This window comes from Podarcis filfolensis (genome assembly GCF_964270895.1).
Source record: "Podarcis filfolensis genome assembly, chromosome: 3".
Lineage (NCBI taxonomy): Eukaryota > Metazoa > Chordata > Lepidosauria > Squamata > Lacertidae > Podarcis > Podarcis filfolensis.
In genome coordinates this window covers 9,595,670-9,610,054 of record NC_139606.1, presented here as the reverse complement: position 1 = coordinate 9,610,054, position 14,385 = coordinate 9,595,670, and the positions used below count along the sequence as shown (strand labels likewise).

Below are 14,385 nucleotides of genomic sequence, written 5' to 3'. Positions count from 1 at the left end.
TATGTGTATATATATATATATATGTATGCATGTGTATATATATATATATGTGTGTGTGTGTGTGTGTATATATATATATATATATATATATGTATATAAATTTTATTTAAATTTTGCTAGCATATAAAACACATACAGTGGTACCTCGGGTTACAGACGCCTCAAGTTACAGACTCCGCTAACCCAGAAATAGTACCTCAGGTTAAGAACTTTGCTTCAGGATGAGAACAGAAATCGTGCTTTAGTGGCGCGGCAGCAACAGGAGGCCCCATTGGCTAAAGTGGTGCTTCAGGTTAAGAACAGTTTCAGGTTAAGTACATACCTCCGGAATGATTTAAGTACTTAACCCGAGGTAAAAAGGTAAAGGTAAAGGTACCCCTGCCCGTACGGGCCAGTCGTGTCCGACTCTAGGCTTGCACGCTCATCTCGCTCAAGAGGCCGAGAGCCGGCGCCGTCCGAAGACACTTCCGGGTCACGTGGCCAGCGTGACGAAGCTGCAGCTGGCGAGCCAGCACCAGCGCAGCACACGGAAACGCCATTACCTTCCTGCTATAAGCGGTACCTATTTATCTACTTGCACTTAGGGGTGCTTTCGAACTGCTAGGTGGGCAGGAGCTGGGACCGAACGATGGGAGCTCACCCCGCCGTGGGGATTCGAACCGCCGACTTTACGATCAGCAAGTCCTAGGCACTGAGGTTTTACCCACAGCGCCACCCACGTCCCCTTTAACCCGAGGTACCACTGTACATATACATTTACACAATACACATACACAACACACTAACTTATTTTCATAACATAAAACATACCTACATTGCTCTATATAATACCTACCTATACTGTACATGTAGGGGACGCGGGTGGTGCTGTGGGTTAAACCACAGAGCCTAGGGCTTGCCGATCAGAAGGTCGGCGGTTTGTGGGGGTAGGCCAAGGGTTTGAGAATGGTATAGGTGCAATATACTCTGAACAGAAAGCGAAATTAATTGTAAATAATGTGGTTACAGAAGAGTTCAAGATTGAAAAAGGGACACGTCAGGGGTGCCCTATCTCCCCACTACTTTTTATATCGGTCCTGGAGGTTTTGCTTAATATGATTAGGAGGGACCAGTTGGTTAAAGGGATTCAGGTCGGAGCTAAACAATATAAATTGAGAGCATTTGCAGATGATTTAGTACTTACATTGCAAGAGCCAGAAGCTAGCACGAAAAGAGTGTTGGAAATAATTCAAGAGTTTGGTCAAATGGCAGGATTTAAATTGAATAAGTCAAAGACAAAGGTTTTGGAGAAAAATTTGACACAGGTAGAAAAAGAAAGGTTTCAGAACGAGACAGGGTTGACTGTGGTTAAAAAAGTGAAATATTTGGGTATAAATATGACAGCTAAAAATGTGAATCTGTTTAAAGATAATTATGAAAAAACTTGGAGAGAAGTGAAAAAAGATTTGGAGATTTGGTCCAATTTAAAGCTTTCCTTGTTAGGCCGAATTGCAGTTATAAAAATGAATGTATTGCCAAGAATGTTGTTTTTGTTCCAAGCATTGCAAATAATGGATAAAATGGATTGTTTCAAGAAGTGGCAAAAAGACATATCTAAATTTGTCTGGCAGGGCAAAAAGCCCAGAATTAAATTTAAGATATTAACGGATTCAAAGGAAAGAGGGGGGTTTGCCCTGCCAGACTTTAAATTGTACTATGAAGCGGCAGCTTTCTGCTGGCTGAAAGAATGGCTACTTCTTGAAAACACAGACATTTTGGATTTGGAAGGTTTTAACAATATTTTTGGGTGGCATGCATATTTGTGCTATGACAAGGTTAAAGCACACAAAAGTTTTAAAAATCATATTGTCAGAAAAGCACTATTAAATGTCTGGGTTAGATATAAAGACTTGCTGGAAAATAAAACTCCAAGGTGGCTGTCGCCAATGGAAGCTAAGGCAGTTAAAAAGTTAAATATGGAGTCCAAGTGGCCAAGATACTGGGAAATTTTGGAAAAGGAAGGGGACAAACTGAGATTGCAGAGCTTTGAGAAATTAAAAGGGAAGGTGAGAGATTGGTTGCACTATCATCAAATAAAATGAAGCGTTTAAACTGGACAGTAAAATCGGCTTCCAGGTGGAAAAATCAAAATTGGAGACAGAACTGTTAGAACCCAGTACTAAGAATTTGTCAAAAATGTACAATTTGCTGCTGAAATGGAATACACAAGATGAAACGGTTAAATCAGCCATGATTAAATGGGCTCAGGACATTGGTCATAATATTTTGTTTGCTGATTGGGAAAAGTTGTGGACCACCGGGATGAAATTTACGGCATGTAACGCCTTAAGAGAAAATATTATGAAAATGATATATAGGTGGTACATAACCCCAGTCAAGCTTGCAAAGATTTACCATTTGCCTGACAATAAATGTTGGAAATGTAAAGAAACTGAAGGTACATTTTTTCATCTTTGGTGGACTTGCCCGAAGATTAAGGCATTCTGGGAAATGATCTATAATGAACTTAAAAAGGTATTTAAATATACTTTCTCCAAGAAACCAGAGGCCTTTCTCTTGGGTATTGTCGGCCAAGGGGTGTTAAAGACGGATATAACTTTCTTTATGTATGCTACAACAGCAGCTAGAATACTTATTGCAAAGTACTGGAAGACACAAGAACTACCCACACTGGAAGAATGGCAGATGAAGGTGATAGACTACATGGGCCTGGCAGAAATGACGAGCAGAATCCGAAACCAGGGAAGAGAAGCAGCGCAAGAAGAATGGAAAAAATTCAAGGACTATTTAAAGAAATATTACAAAGTTAATGAAAGTTAGAATGATGTTGGACTGGAAAGTAAATGGTTACTATTAGCAATGGTTAAGACAAGGAGAATAAGGAAGATTAGTTTAAATCTAAATTAAAATAAGGGAAGATTTGCTGAGTAATCGATAAGAATTTGGAATACAGAAAAGGGAGGCATGAGGAAGTCGGGGAAGAAAGGTACAAGAAATTAGGATATGAAATGGTACATGTTTTTTGTTTTGTTTTTGTCTTTGTATGTTTATGTATGTTATGTTTATATGGAAAAAATTCTCGAATAAAAATATTTTAAAAAAACAGAAGGTCGGCGGTTTGAATCCCCGCGACGGGGTGAGCTCCCATTGCTCGGTCCCTGCTCCTGCCAACCTAGCAGTTCGAAAGCACGTCAAAGTGCAAATACATAAATAGGTACCACTCCAGCGGGAAGGTAAACGGCGTTTCCGTGCGCTGCTCTGGTTCGCCAGAAGCAGCTTAGTCCTGCTGGCCACATGACCTGGAAGCTGTATGCCAGCTCCCTCGTCCAATAAAGCGAGATGAGCGCCGCAACCCCAGAGACGGTCACGACTGGACCTAATGGTCAGGGGTCCCTTTACCTTTTATACTGTACATATCAACATACCTACACACCTACCCCACACGGACACCCACCAAGTGACTTGGCTTCCAGCCGTTCTTATTACGCTACTTTATTTTTCCAACTAGCTTAAACACATATCATTATTTCTTTAATCTCTTCTTCTGTCTTGACTTTACTCTCCTTTCACTCTAATCATTTTCTGGATTCACTCAATATCTGTCAGAAATTCTACTTTTTCCACATAAATGATGATGTATTCCTTAAAGATAGCCCACTCCTTTTTGTACCATATCTCCTCTTATCCTTCCTGTTAGTTCGGCAATATGGAAGTATTCTATCATTTTAGATAACTAGTCTGTTTTAGTTGGGACGCTGCTGCTTTTCCAATTTTTGGCAATCAATAACCTTGCTGCCGTAGTTGCATACATAAATATTGATCTGACCGTTCTTTTTATTTCCTCTGACATGATACCTAGGAGAAAGGATTCTGGTTTTATTTTCAAATGAAAATCTAAACATCTTTTTCATTTCTTTATAGCTATTTTCCCAGAATCCCTCTATCTCTTTGCACTCCCACCACATATGTAGAAAGGTTCCTGCCTTCTTAATTGTATTTCACTATTAATATACTTCTTCTTAATTTTATTTCAGTTCAACAATTACTTTGATAAAATACATATTTTGTTATGTGCAAATGGCTTTAGATACCTGTTGTTTAGTCGTGACCGACTCTTCGTGACCCCATGGACCAGAGTATTATTATTCATTATTATTAATTCCTTGAGGAATTAATTTCTGTTTGTTTTAACTACAGTAATCCTGTCTTTTAGTTTACCGGTTTTTATTGCAGGGGATTTTTCTCTTTAATATCTTGTAAGTGGCATTCATTTTTAGATGACAAATCAGTGTACAGTATAAATAATGCATACATATCTTTTTCTCAAGTTATCTCATTCCCCGCCCCGCCCCCATGCTTGGTGAATAATGAGCCTATGATAGACAGATGTTGCTTCCCTATATTGCATCAGTGATCTACCGCTCTCCAAGACCTTAAGTCGAAGGACCTTCCTAGCCTGTTTTAACTAGAAACCCAAGGACTAAACTTGTGACCTTCACAAAGCATATTCTCTGCCAATGAGCAAAACAAATAAATTGGCTGACTTGTCACGTCACACATCCGCTCAATTGAAGTGAACTGTGCAAGTAGGAATTCATATACAGTTTGTATGGCTGTCCTGGGGGAGTGGTATTCCCCCCCCAAAAATGCCCTGTGTTTCATGAGTTCTGGGGTGGGGTACACTCAGACATGAAACCAACTGAGGCCCAGACAGGTAATGTGCAGCAAATCCAAATTCATTGAAGCTTTGGCCCTTGGTCCAGGCCCAGGTCTCCAATTGCACATTCCTTCCCCTCAAAGCTGTTAGAGCAATAGCAACTCCTCAGCATGTTCTGGCTTCTCTCTCTCGGTGCCCAGGTCCTCTCCAAGAGCATCTGCCGTAGACACCAGAAGTTCAGTTCAGCACCACTAAGCCTGGCCAGCTTGTGGAGCCCATGGCACCACAGTAGCCTCTTTACAGATAATAATACAGTGGTACCTCGCAAGACGAAATTAATTCGTTCCGCGAGTCTTTTCGTCTTGCGAGGTTTTTCGTCTTGCGAAGCACGGTCAGTCGCAACTGCACCTCTTCAAGCGGTTTTAAGAAAAAGGAAACAAACTCGCAAGACATTTTCGTCTTGTGAAGCAAGCCCATAGGGAAATTCGTCTTGCGAAGCAACTCAAAAAACCAAAAACTCTTTCGTCTTGCGAGTTTTTCGTCTTCCGAGGCATTCGTCTTGCGAGGTACCACTGTAATAATTTATTATTTATACCCCGCCCATCTGGCTGGGCTTCCCCAGCCACTCTGGGCAGCTTCAACAAAATATTAAAATACCGTAATACATCAAACATTAAAAGCTTCCCTAAACAGGCTGCCTTCAGATGTCTTCTAAAAGTCTGGTAGTTGTTGTTCTCTCTGACATCTGATGGGAGGGCATTCCACAGGCCGGGCGCCACTACCGAGAAGGCCCTCTGCCTGGTTCCCTGTAACTTGATTTCTCGCAGTGAGGGAACCGCCAGAAGGCCCTCGGCGCTGGACCTCAGTGTCCGGCTAGAACAATGGGGGTGGAGACGCTCCTTCAGGTATACTGGACCGAGGCCATTTAGGGCTTTAAAGGTCAGCACCAACACTTTGAATTGTGCTCGGAAACATACTGGGAGCCAATGTAGGTCTTTCAAGACTGGTGTTATGTGGTCTCGGCGGCTGCTCCCAGTCACCAGTCTAGCTGCCGCATTCTGGATTAGTTGTAGTTTCCGGGTCACCTTCAAAGGTAGCCCCACGTAGAGAGCATTGCAGTAGTCCAAGCGGGAGATAACCAGAGCATGCACCACTCTGGCGAGGCAGTCTGCAAGCAGGTAGGGTCTCAGCCTGCGTACCAGTTGGAGCTGGTAGACAATTGCCCTGGACACAGAATTAACCTGCGCCTCCATGGACAGCTGTGAGTCCAGAATGACTCCCAGGCTGTGCACCTGGTCCTTCAGGGGCACAGTTACCTCATTCAGGACCAGGAAATCCTCCACACCTGCCCGCCTCCTGTTCCCCAAAAACAGTACTGTCTTTTCAGGATTCAACCTCAATCTGTTAGCCGCCTCCAGACACCACACAGGCCTCCAGACACTCCTCCAACCGCCTCCAGACACTCACACAGGACCTTCACCGCCTTCACTGGTTCTGATTTGAAAGAGAGGCAGACGGCTGGTGAGGCAGGAGGTCAATGGAAGGTGTAGTTGAAGCAAACCAATCCCATTTTTGTCTTTGTCTTCCTGCCTGCTGTGTTTACAAAGACCAAAATGAGATTACGGAGGAGGAAGCTGGGCTGGTTTTGTGTAAGAAACTGAGTAAGAGACTGAGGTTGGTGGGGCAGTGCCTCATTTGCCCATATGGACTAGCCTCCACTGCCCATTTTTGAGAGCTATGGGACTGGGGGGGAGGTATAGGTCTAGCAGTCCTCTTGCTGTTTCCTCTTTAGGATAGCCTAGGACCCCACCCAGTGGCTAAGTTTCCAAACCCTCCAAGTGTCCCTATTTTCCAAGAACAGTCCTGGATTTACAGAAGCCGTCCTAGTTTCTGATTTGATTCAGAATGTCCCACTTTTCCTTAGGATGTCCCTATTTTCACTGGAGAAATGTTGGAGGGTATGGTAGGATGTCCCTATTTTCATTGGAGGATATGGACTTATGCGATCCATGAGCCAAGGAGATAAGTAACTGAAGGCCACCCTGTATAGGGAAGGTTTTTTTTAATGTTTTATGTTCTATTATGTTTTTATGCATGTTGGAAGTTGCACAGAGTGGCTGGGACAACCCAGTCAGATAGATCCCAAGTTTCATCGGGGGGGGGGGGACATTGGAAAGTATTAGTTCCTCAGTATCCTTTTGCCAAGAGATTTGAGGTGGTAGGTGAGACTCCTTTTGAGTTCCCCCATACTCTAGTACCACAGTGGAGCCAGGAGAGGATAGTCCTCCTGGCCCAAGAATGGGGAACCTTTTGCCCATGAGATGTTGCTGAACCACAACTCCCATCACTCCTAGTGTTATGTACTGAGTTGAATAGGATCCAAAAGGCAGCAGTCTGATTGGTCCTAGAACAATAGGATTCAGAATGCAGCAGTCTGATTGGTCCACAGGAGCCACCCAATCCAGCTCCAGGTGGAAGGGAATCCGCAACCTGATTGGCCTAGAGGAGAATCCTGGAATTAGCCAATCATGTGGGGCCCATTGTGTAAATAATGTATATAAGGCAGACATTCTGGGGGAACTCCCATTCCTCTTCACCACTATGAGCTGAATAAAGAGCATGAAATCCACTCTCGACTCCGAGTATATTTCACCTAGCAAGCAGGGCCAATGGCCAGGTATGTTGGGAGTTGTAATTCATCAAAATCTGGAGGGCCAAAGGTTCCCCACATTTCTTCTAGCCTCTGTTCTCAACTTTCTTCCTCCAGTAAGGACTATTTAAGCTTATGAACCCCAAGACTCCTTCATTATGGCCTGGTGGTAGCAGCTGCCCCGTCCTTGACCTCCTCTTGGCTGGCCTGGCTGGCTTGCACCCTTTTTAAAGATGGCGGCAGTTCCTCTGCGGACCTCCACACATGCTCAATAACTGTGTTTGTGAGCAGGTTTCCTTATTCATAGGGCGTTGCTTGCTTCAGTTTCCTCCTCGTCTGTTAAGTCCCTCAGAAGAAAAGGCCCTTTCACGAGCCATTATTTGCATAAATACAATTAAATTAGGGACGGGGAACCAGGGATGATGGGGATTTGAGTCCCAAAAACACCTGGATGACCACAGGGATACCCCTCCCCCCCAACCCCCCTCAATCCCTCAAAAGCAATTTGTGGTGCAGGATTCTGTCCTCCTGAGATGGATGCTGCTCACACATGGAAACCGAAATGCTTTTGCACCAGAGGGGGGCAGCAATGAGCCGTCCCATTTTTATTCCCTTTCTTTCCTTCAGACTGCTCTTGTGAATAATGAGCCGGGCAAGAAAGACAGCTCAATTCAAATCGCTGACAAATGGCATGCATATATTTGGCAGACTGTAATTAAAGCAAAAGCATGCTCAAGGGGGAAGCGATCCCAAAGCTTTGTTTATAACAACTCCCCTTTGTTGTCACTCTACTTACGGAGTCAGGGCTAGAAAAGAATGGATGTCAAATCTTTCAGAAAACGAGGCTTTAATTCTTGGCTCAGTCACACTAACAGCAAAGATTGCTATCAACAGAGCAGCAGGGGGAAATCCATTTCTATGCTCCTAAGAGGGGCTGTTAAGATAAAAGAAGAAGAAGAAGAAGAAGAAGAAGAAGAAGAAGAAGAAGAAGAAGAAGAAGAAGAAGATATGGTTTATCCTCCCCTTCTGCAAAGAGCTGGAATCAGCCACGGCTGAATTCCAAATACCAAGCTGTCCTTCTGATCATGCTTCTTCATCTCTTGTATCCTAGAATACAATCTCGAAGAGCAGCCATGATAACCTTTGCTGCAAACACTCTAGGTGCCTCCGGACCATTTCTGGGGACAGATTCAAGAGCACACCGGGAAATTTAGGTTTGTGCATTTAATACTGATTAAAGCCCTCTGCCAGCCTAACACAGCAAATCGACTTTTAAACTAGAAGCAGGCTTCTACAGTTAGGAAGCAGTGCTGAAATGCACTGAAAAGGTGGGATGAATGCATGTTTCTCACAAAGCTGTATGAACACGTTGCAATCAAATGAGGGCGAATGCAGGATCAATGCTCAACTTCCTGCAACCAAATCAGGATTAATAATAATAATAATAATAATAATAATAATAATAATAATAATAATAATAATTTATTATTTATACCCCGCCCATCTGGCTGGGCTTCCCCAGCCACTCTGGGTGGCTTCCAAAAAATTAAAATACTGTAATACATCAAACATTAAAAGCTTCCCTAAACAGGGCTGCCTTCAGATGTCTTCTAAAAGTCTGGTAGTTGTTGTTCTCTTTGACATCTGGTGGGAGGGTGTTCCACAGGGTGGGTGCCACTACCGAGAAGGCCCTCTGCCTGGTTCCCTGTAACTTAGCTTCTCATAGTGAGGGAACTGCCAGAAGGCCCTCGGCGCTGGACCTCAGTAGAACGATGGGGGTGGAGACACTCCTTCAGATATACTGGACCGAGGCCGTTTAGGGCTTTAAAGGTCAGCACCAACACTTTGAATTGTGCCCTGACCTCTGTGTGAGCTTTGCACAGGCAAATCAGGATGAATGCTCTATAAACAGGTTGTTGGGAGGAGCCCAGTGTTGTCTTTTTGGGGTGCAGTGAACAGACCCTCCAAGTGCCCCTATTTTCCAGGGACAGTCCCAGAGATACAGAAGCCACCCTGGTTTCTGATATGATCCTGGAATGCCCCACTTTTTCTTAAGATGTCCCTATTTTTATTGGAGAAATGTTAGAGAGTATGGGTGGGCGTCCAAGTTTTCATCGGAGGGCATGAGTGAATTAACAGAGCACTGGCCCCAAAGTACAGCCCAGTCTAGAGCAAGAAGAAGAAGAAGAGGAGTTTGGATTTGATATCCCGCTTTATCACTACCCGAAGGAGTCTCAAAGCGGCTAACATTCTCCTTTCCCTTCCTCCCCCACAACAAACACTCTGTGAGGTGAGTGGGGCTGAGAGACTTCAGAGAAGTGTGACTGGCCCAAGGTCACCCAGCAGCTGCATGTGGAGGAGCGGAGGCGCGAACCCGGTTCCCCAGATTACGAGTCTATCGCTCTTAACCACCACACCACACTGGCTCTCAGGGGTCAAACCACATTAAAGTGTATGGGCATTCTTATGATCTAAACAAGAGGTGAGGAACGTCAACGCGAATGGCAGATGGAACACCTGCCCCATAAGGAGAAATGGAAGACTCCAGGGAAAGGCTTGTTGGGAATCCAAGTCTCCTTCTGAGTAAGGCCTTCCTTGTGAGGAAGCCACTTTTTGACAACAGCTGGTGGGATTCAGCAGAGCCCAAATGTGGTCCCTGCAGCTCCAGCTCAAAAGCCTCAGTAAGAGAACAGAGCAGATGCTGGGATTATATTTTTCTACCAGTATTATGTCTGAGCCGTCTTTCCTACATAGAATCAGGCCTTTGATGGAAGTTCCTGTTAAGTTGTGGGTGAACATGTTAGACGACACAGCTATTCTTCAGACAGCTCTTTATTTATTCCCAGGCCAGAACAGAACTGAACTGAAGGGTTCAGCCAACCTGCTTATATAGAGCTCAACTACAAAGCAACAGTAACAACTTTCTGTAACTATCCAATCACCGAATGTCACTTTCAATTCCTTTTTGCATATGCGGACCTGAGTGAAAACTATCTACAGTATCCCCCTGCTGGCCCAGGGTGAGAACTTCAGTACATAACAGTTCCCCTGTGACTCATAGAATCATAGAGTTGGAAGAGACCACAAGGGCCATCGAGTCCAACCCCCTGCCAAGCAGGAAACACCATCAGAGCACTCCTGACATATGGTTGTCAAGCCTCTGCTTAAAGACCTCCAAAGAAGGAGACTCCACCACATCCTTGGCAGCAAATTCCACTGTTGAACAGCTCTTACTGTCAGAAAGTTCTTCCTAATGTTTAGGTGGAATCTTCTTTCTTGTAGTTTGGATCCATTGCTCCGTGTCCGCTTCTCTGGAGCAGCAGAAAACAACCTTTCTCCCTCCTCTATGTGACATCCTTTTATATATTTGAACATGGCTATCATATCACCCCTTAACCTCCTCTTCTCCAGGCTAATCTAGGTCAGGACAATATAGCGGTTCCATATTTTGGTTTGGGAACATCAAAAGCAGGGCTTGCCCAACCCAGAGGCTCAGGACAAAATGGCGCTCCCCATTCAATGTGCAGATGCAATGAACCGACTGTTGAATGAGCGTGGGATAGTGTCCTCCAGTAGAGGGTACATGACAGGTCTGTGGTGCACACAACTCTGGTTTCTAACAGAGGAGAATGCCCAGCTGAGACAGCTGGGGCACTGTTGCTGCTTCCCTCCATCATCTGCCACCTGAGGCAGTTACCTCATTCTGCCTAATGGTAGGGCTGGCCTTGACTGGGAAGTTATTCATGCTCTAAACTTCAGCACTTCATTGAGGAGGTTGTATAAACGTCCTCTGTAGCCCAGCCACATGTTCTATGACCTCTGATACCAGTAGAGGGGAACCAAACCTAAGTGGGTAATGAGAAATTTAGACTGACACGGTTCTTATTGTTTTTCAGAAGTCACTTAGAATGCTGTCAGTTCAGAGAGCTTGCAAACAGGGACTGACTCCAGCGTCCTTCTGTTTGTTGTGTTAACCTTGGCAGGTTCATTTACTGTGTTAACCGTGGCAGTCTTTTCCCATTTGCCTGTTCTGTTCTTTTAGTTTTTCCGGTGTTTCATCTTGCCTGGCAGAAGGCAGAGCTTACAGGTGGCCAGAGATCCAGGAGGTTTGTTGCTTGAATTAAGGAATCAGAATTAAGGAAAGCCATTATTATTATTCCCCTTCATGGATCACTGCCTTGCCATGGCGAAGGGGCTTGAATAACTCAGAGAAGCTATGAACTATGCCGAGCAGGGCACCCAAGATGGACAGGTCATAGTGGAGAGTTTTGACCAAACGTGATCCACATGGAGGAGGAACCGGCAAGCCACTCCAGTATCCCTGCCAAGAAAACTCCATGGACAAAGACAACAGGCATATAAAAGTTATGACGCTGGAAGATGAGCCCATCAGGTCGGAAGGTGTCCAACATGCTACTACGAGATGGTTGGACAGTGTTCTCGAAGCTACCAGCATGAGTTTGACTAAACTGTGGGAGGCAGTGGAAGACAGGAGTGCCTGACGTGCTCTGGTCCATGGGGTCACGAAGAGTCAGACACGACTAAATGACTAAACAACAACAAATAATAATAATAATAATAATAATAATAATAATTATTATTATTATTATTATTATTTCCCACCTTCAAGGATCCCAAGGCAGCATGTGTAGTCCCCCCCCCCTCTTATTCTCACAACATCCCTTTGAGGTAGGCTGAGAGACTGTGACTGGCCCAAGGTAACCCAGTGAGCTTCATTGCTGAGTGGGAATTTGAACCCTGGTTCTCCTAGGTCCAACACTCTAACAACTACAGTGGTACCTCAGGTTACATACGCTTCAGGTTACATATGCTTCAGGTTACATACACTTCAGGTTACAGACTCCGCTAACCCAGAAATAGTGCTTGAGGTTAAGAACTTTGCTTCAGGATGAGAACAGAAATCGTGCTCCAGTGGCACGGCGGCAGCAGGAGGCCCCATTAGCTAAAGTGGTGCTTCAGGTTAAGAACAGTTTCAGGTTAAGAACGGACCTCCGGAATGAATTAAGTACTTAACCCGAGGTACCACTGTACACCACACTTTCTTCCATATCTGGAGTGGAAGAAATAGGTCATTTATTACAAAAAGTTAGTTGTAGTTATCAGGGATAGCCAACACAGTGACCCCTAGATTCTATTAGAACACTGTTTCCCAAATCTGTTTTTGGACTGCAATTCCCACCATCCCTGATGTTATGTACTGAGTTGAATAGGATCCAAAAAGCAGCAGTCTGATTGGTCCTAGAACAATAGGGTCCAGAATGCAGCAGTCTGATTGGTCCTAGAACAATTGGATCCAGAATGCAGCAGTCTGATTGGTCTTAGAACAATGCAGCAGTATGATTGGTCCGCAGGAGCCACCCAATCCAGCTCCAGGTGGAAGTGAATCTGCAACCTGATTGGGCTACAGGAGAGTTCCAGAATTAGCCAATCATGTGCGACCCATTGTGTAAATAATGTATATAAAGCAGATATTTTGGGGAAACTTTCATTCCTCACTACTATGAGCTGAATAAGGAGCATGAAATCCACACTTGACTCCGAGTATATTTCACCTGACTACTGGTCTTTCTTGAAGGGACGCGGGTGGCGCTGTGGGTTAAACCACAGAGCCTAGGACTTGCCGATCAGAAGGTCGGCAGTTCGAATCCCCGCAACAGGGTGTTATCCCATTGCTCAGTCCCAGCTCCTGCCAACTTAGCAGTTCGAAAGCATGTCAAAGTGCAGGTAGATAAATAGGTACCGCTCTGGCAGGAAGGAAAACGGCGTTTCCGTGCGCTGCTCTGGTTCGCCAGAAGCGGCTTAGTCCTGCTGGCCACATGACCTGGAAGCTGTATGCTGGTTCCCTCGGCCAATAAAGCGAGATGAGCGCCACAACCCCAGAGTCGGCCACGACTGGACTTAATGGTCAGGGGTCCCTTTACCTTTACCTTTTACTGGTCTTTCTAGCTAGGAATGATAGGAGTTGTAGTCCAAAAACAACTAGAGATCCAAGTTTGGTAAAAACTGTTTAGACCACAACTCCCATCAACGATACGGGGTTTGTGTGTGTGTGTCTACACACCCACCTCATAAATCTCCACTTAATATGCAGGTAGTGTTGAATGCTAGCTTCTGGAGAGAGAAAACCTGATGTAGTTGCCAGTTTCATGAGCGCCATAAATCATTCATGCTAAAGTAGACTACAAGCGCTTGGATCTCTAAGACAGATCAATTTCAAGGTGCTTCCTTAACACGCAAACATGATCCTTGATGATTGCTTATACAAATATGCATTTTCATTAAGAGTTCCCACATCTCTCTCTCCTCTCCTGAGCAACTCCTCTGACCCGGAGAAGCATCTGTAACTAATGAATTCACTGCTCCCCACTTTCTAGGCTCCATTGGAAAAATACATTACCAAACACATATAAAGTCTGTAAATTTGTGATAAAACGAACCTTGTAATTCTCTACTAATATGATTTGGGTATCTCAATAAATCTTGAGGCAGGTGATGTGAAGGACTTTTTTTTTTGGACATACTTTATATATCACTGACATTAATTAAAGGTTTCATGGCTCCAAGAGGATTTTGCTGCCTCCTTGAATGGTCATTGTTCTAAGGCAATGTGCTGCCCTTCAGATGTATTTGGACAGCAGCTCCCGTCTGCACCAGCCAGGGTGGTCAGTAGTGAAGGATGATGGGAGCTGTAGTCCAATATTATCAGGAGGGTACCATGTTGTCTACCCTGTTGGTCGTGACAGCACCCTGGTAGGTTGAACCGTGCACTATGTGTGGAGGGTGTGGATTCAGTCAGAGGTCTCTGAAGTTAGTTGGTTGGGTGGTGCAGGAAATCCACACCCCCTTTGTGCCTCTAGGGTCTGCTCTACAGCAAAGTATGGCCATGGACCATAGCTGATAACAGCAGAAGACTTTGCTGTTGTTCACTCACAAATAATAATAATAATAATAATAATAATAATAATAATAATAATAATAATTTATTTATACCCCGCACACTCTGGGTGGCTCCCAACAGAATATTCAAGGTAAAGGGACCCCTGACCATTAGGTCCAG

General features: G+C 44.5%; 1 long non-coding RNA gene across 1 annotated transcript in view; it reads left to right on the top strand.

The window, feature by feature from the left end:
• Positions 1-14,385, top strand: part of LOC310759538 — a 209,833-nt gene that overhangs the window by 139,560 nt on the left and 55,888 nt on the right. The window lies entirely within an intron of this gene.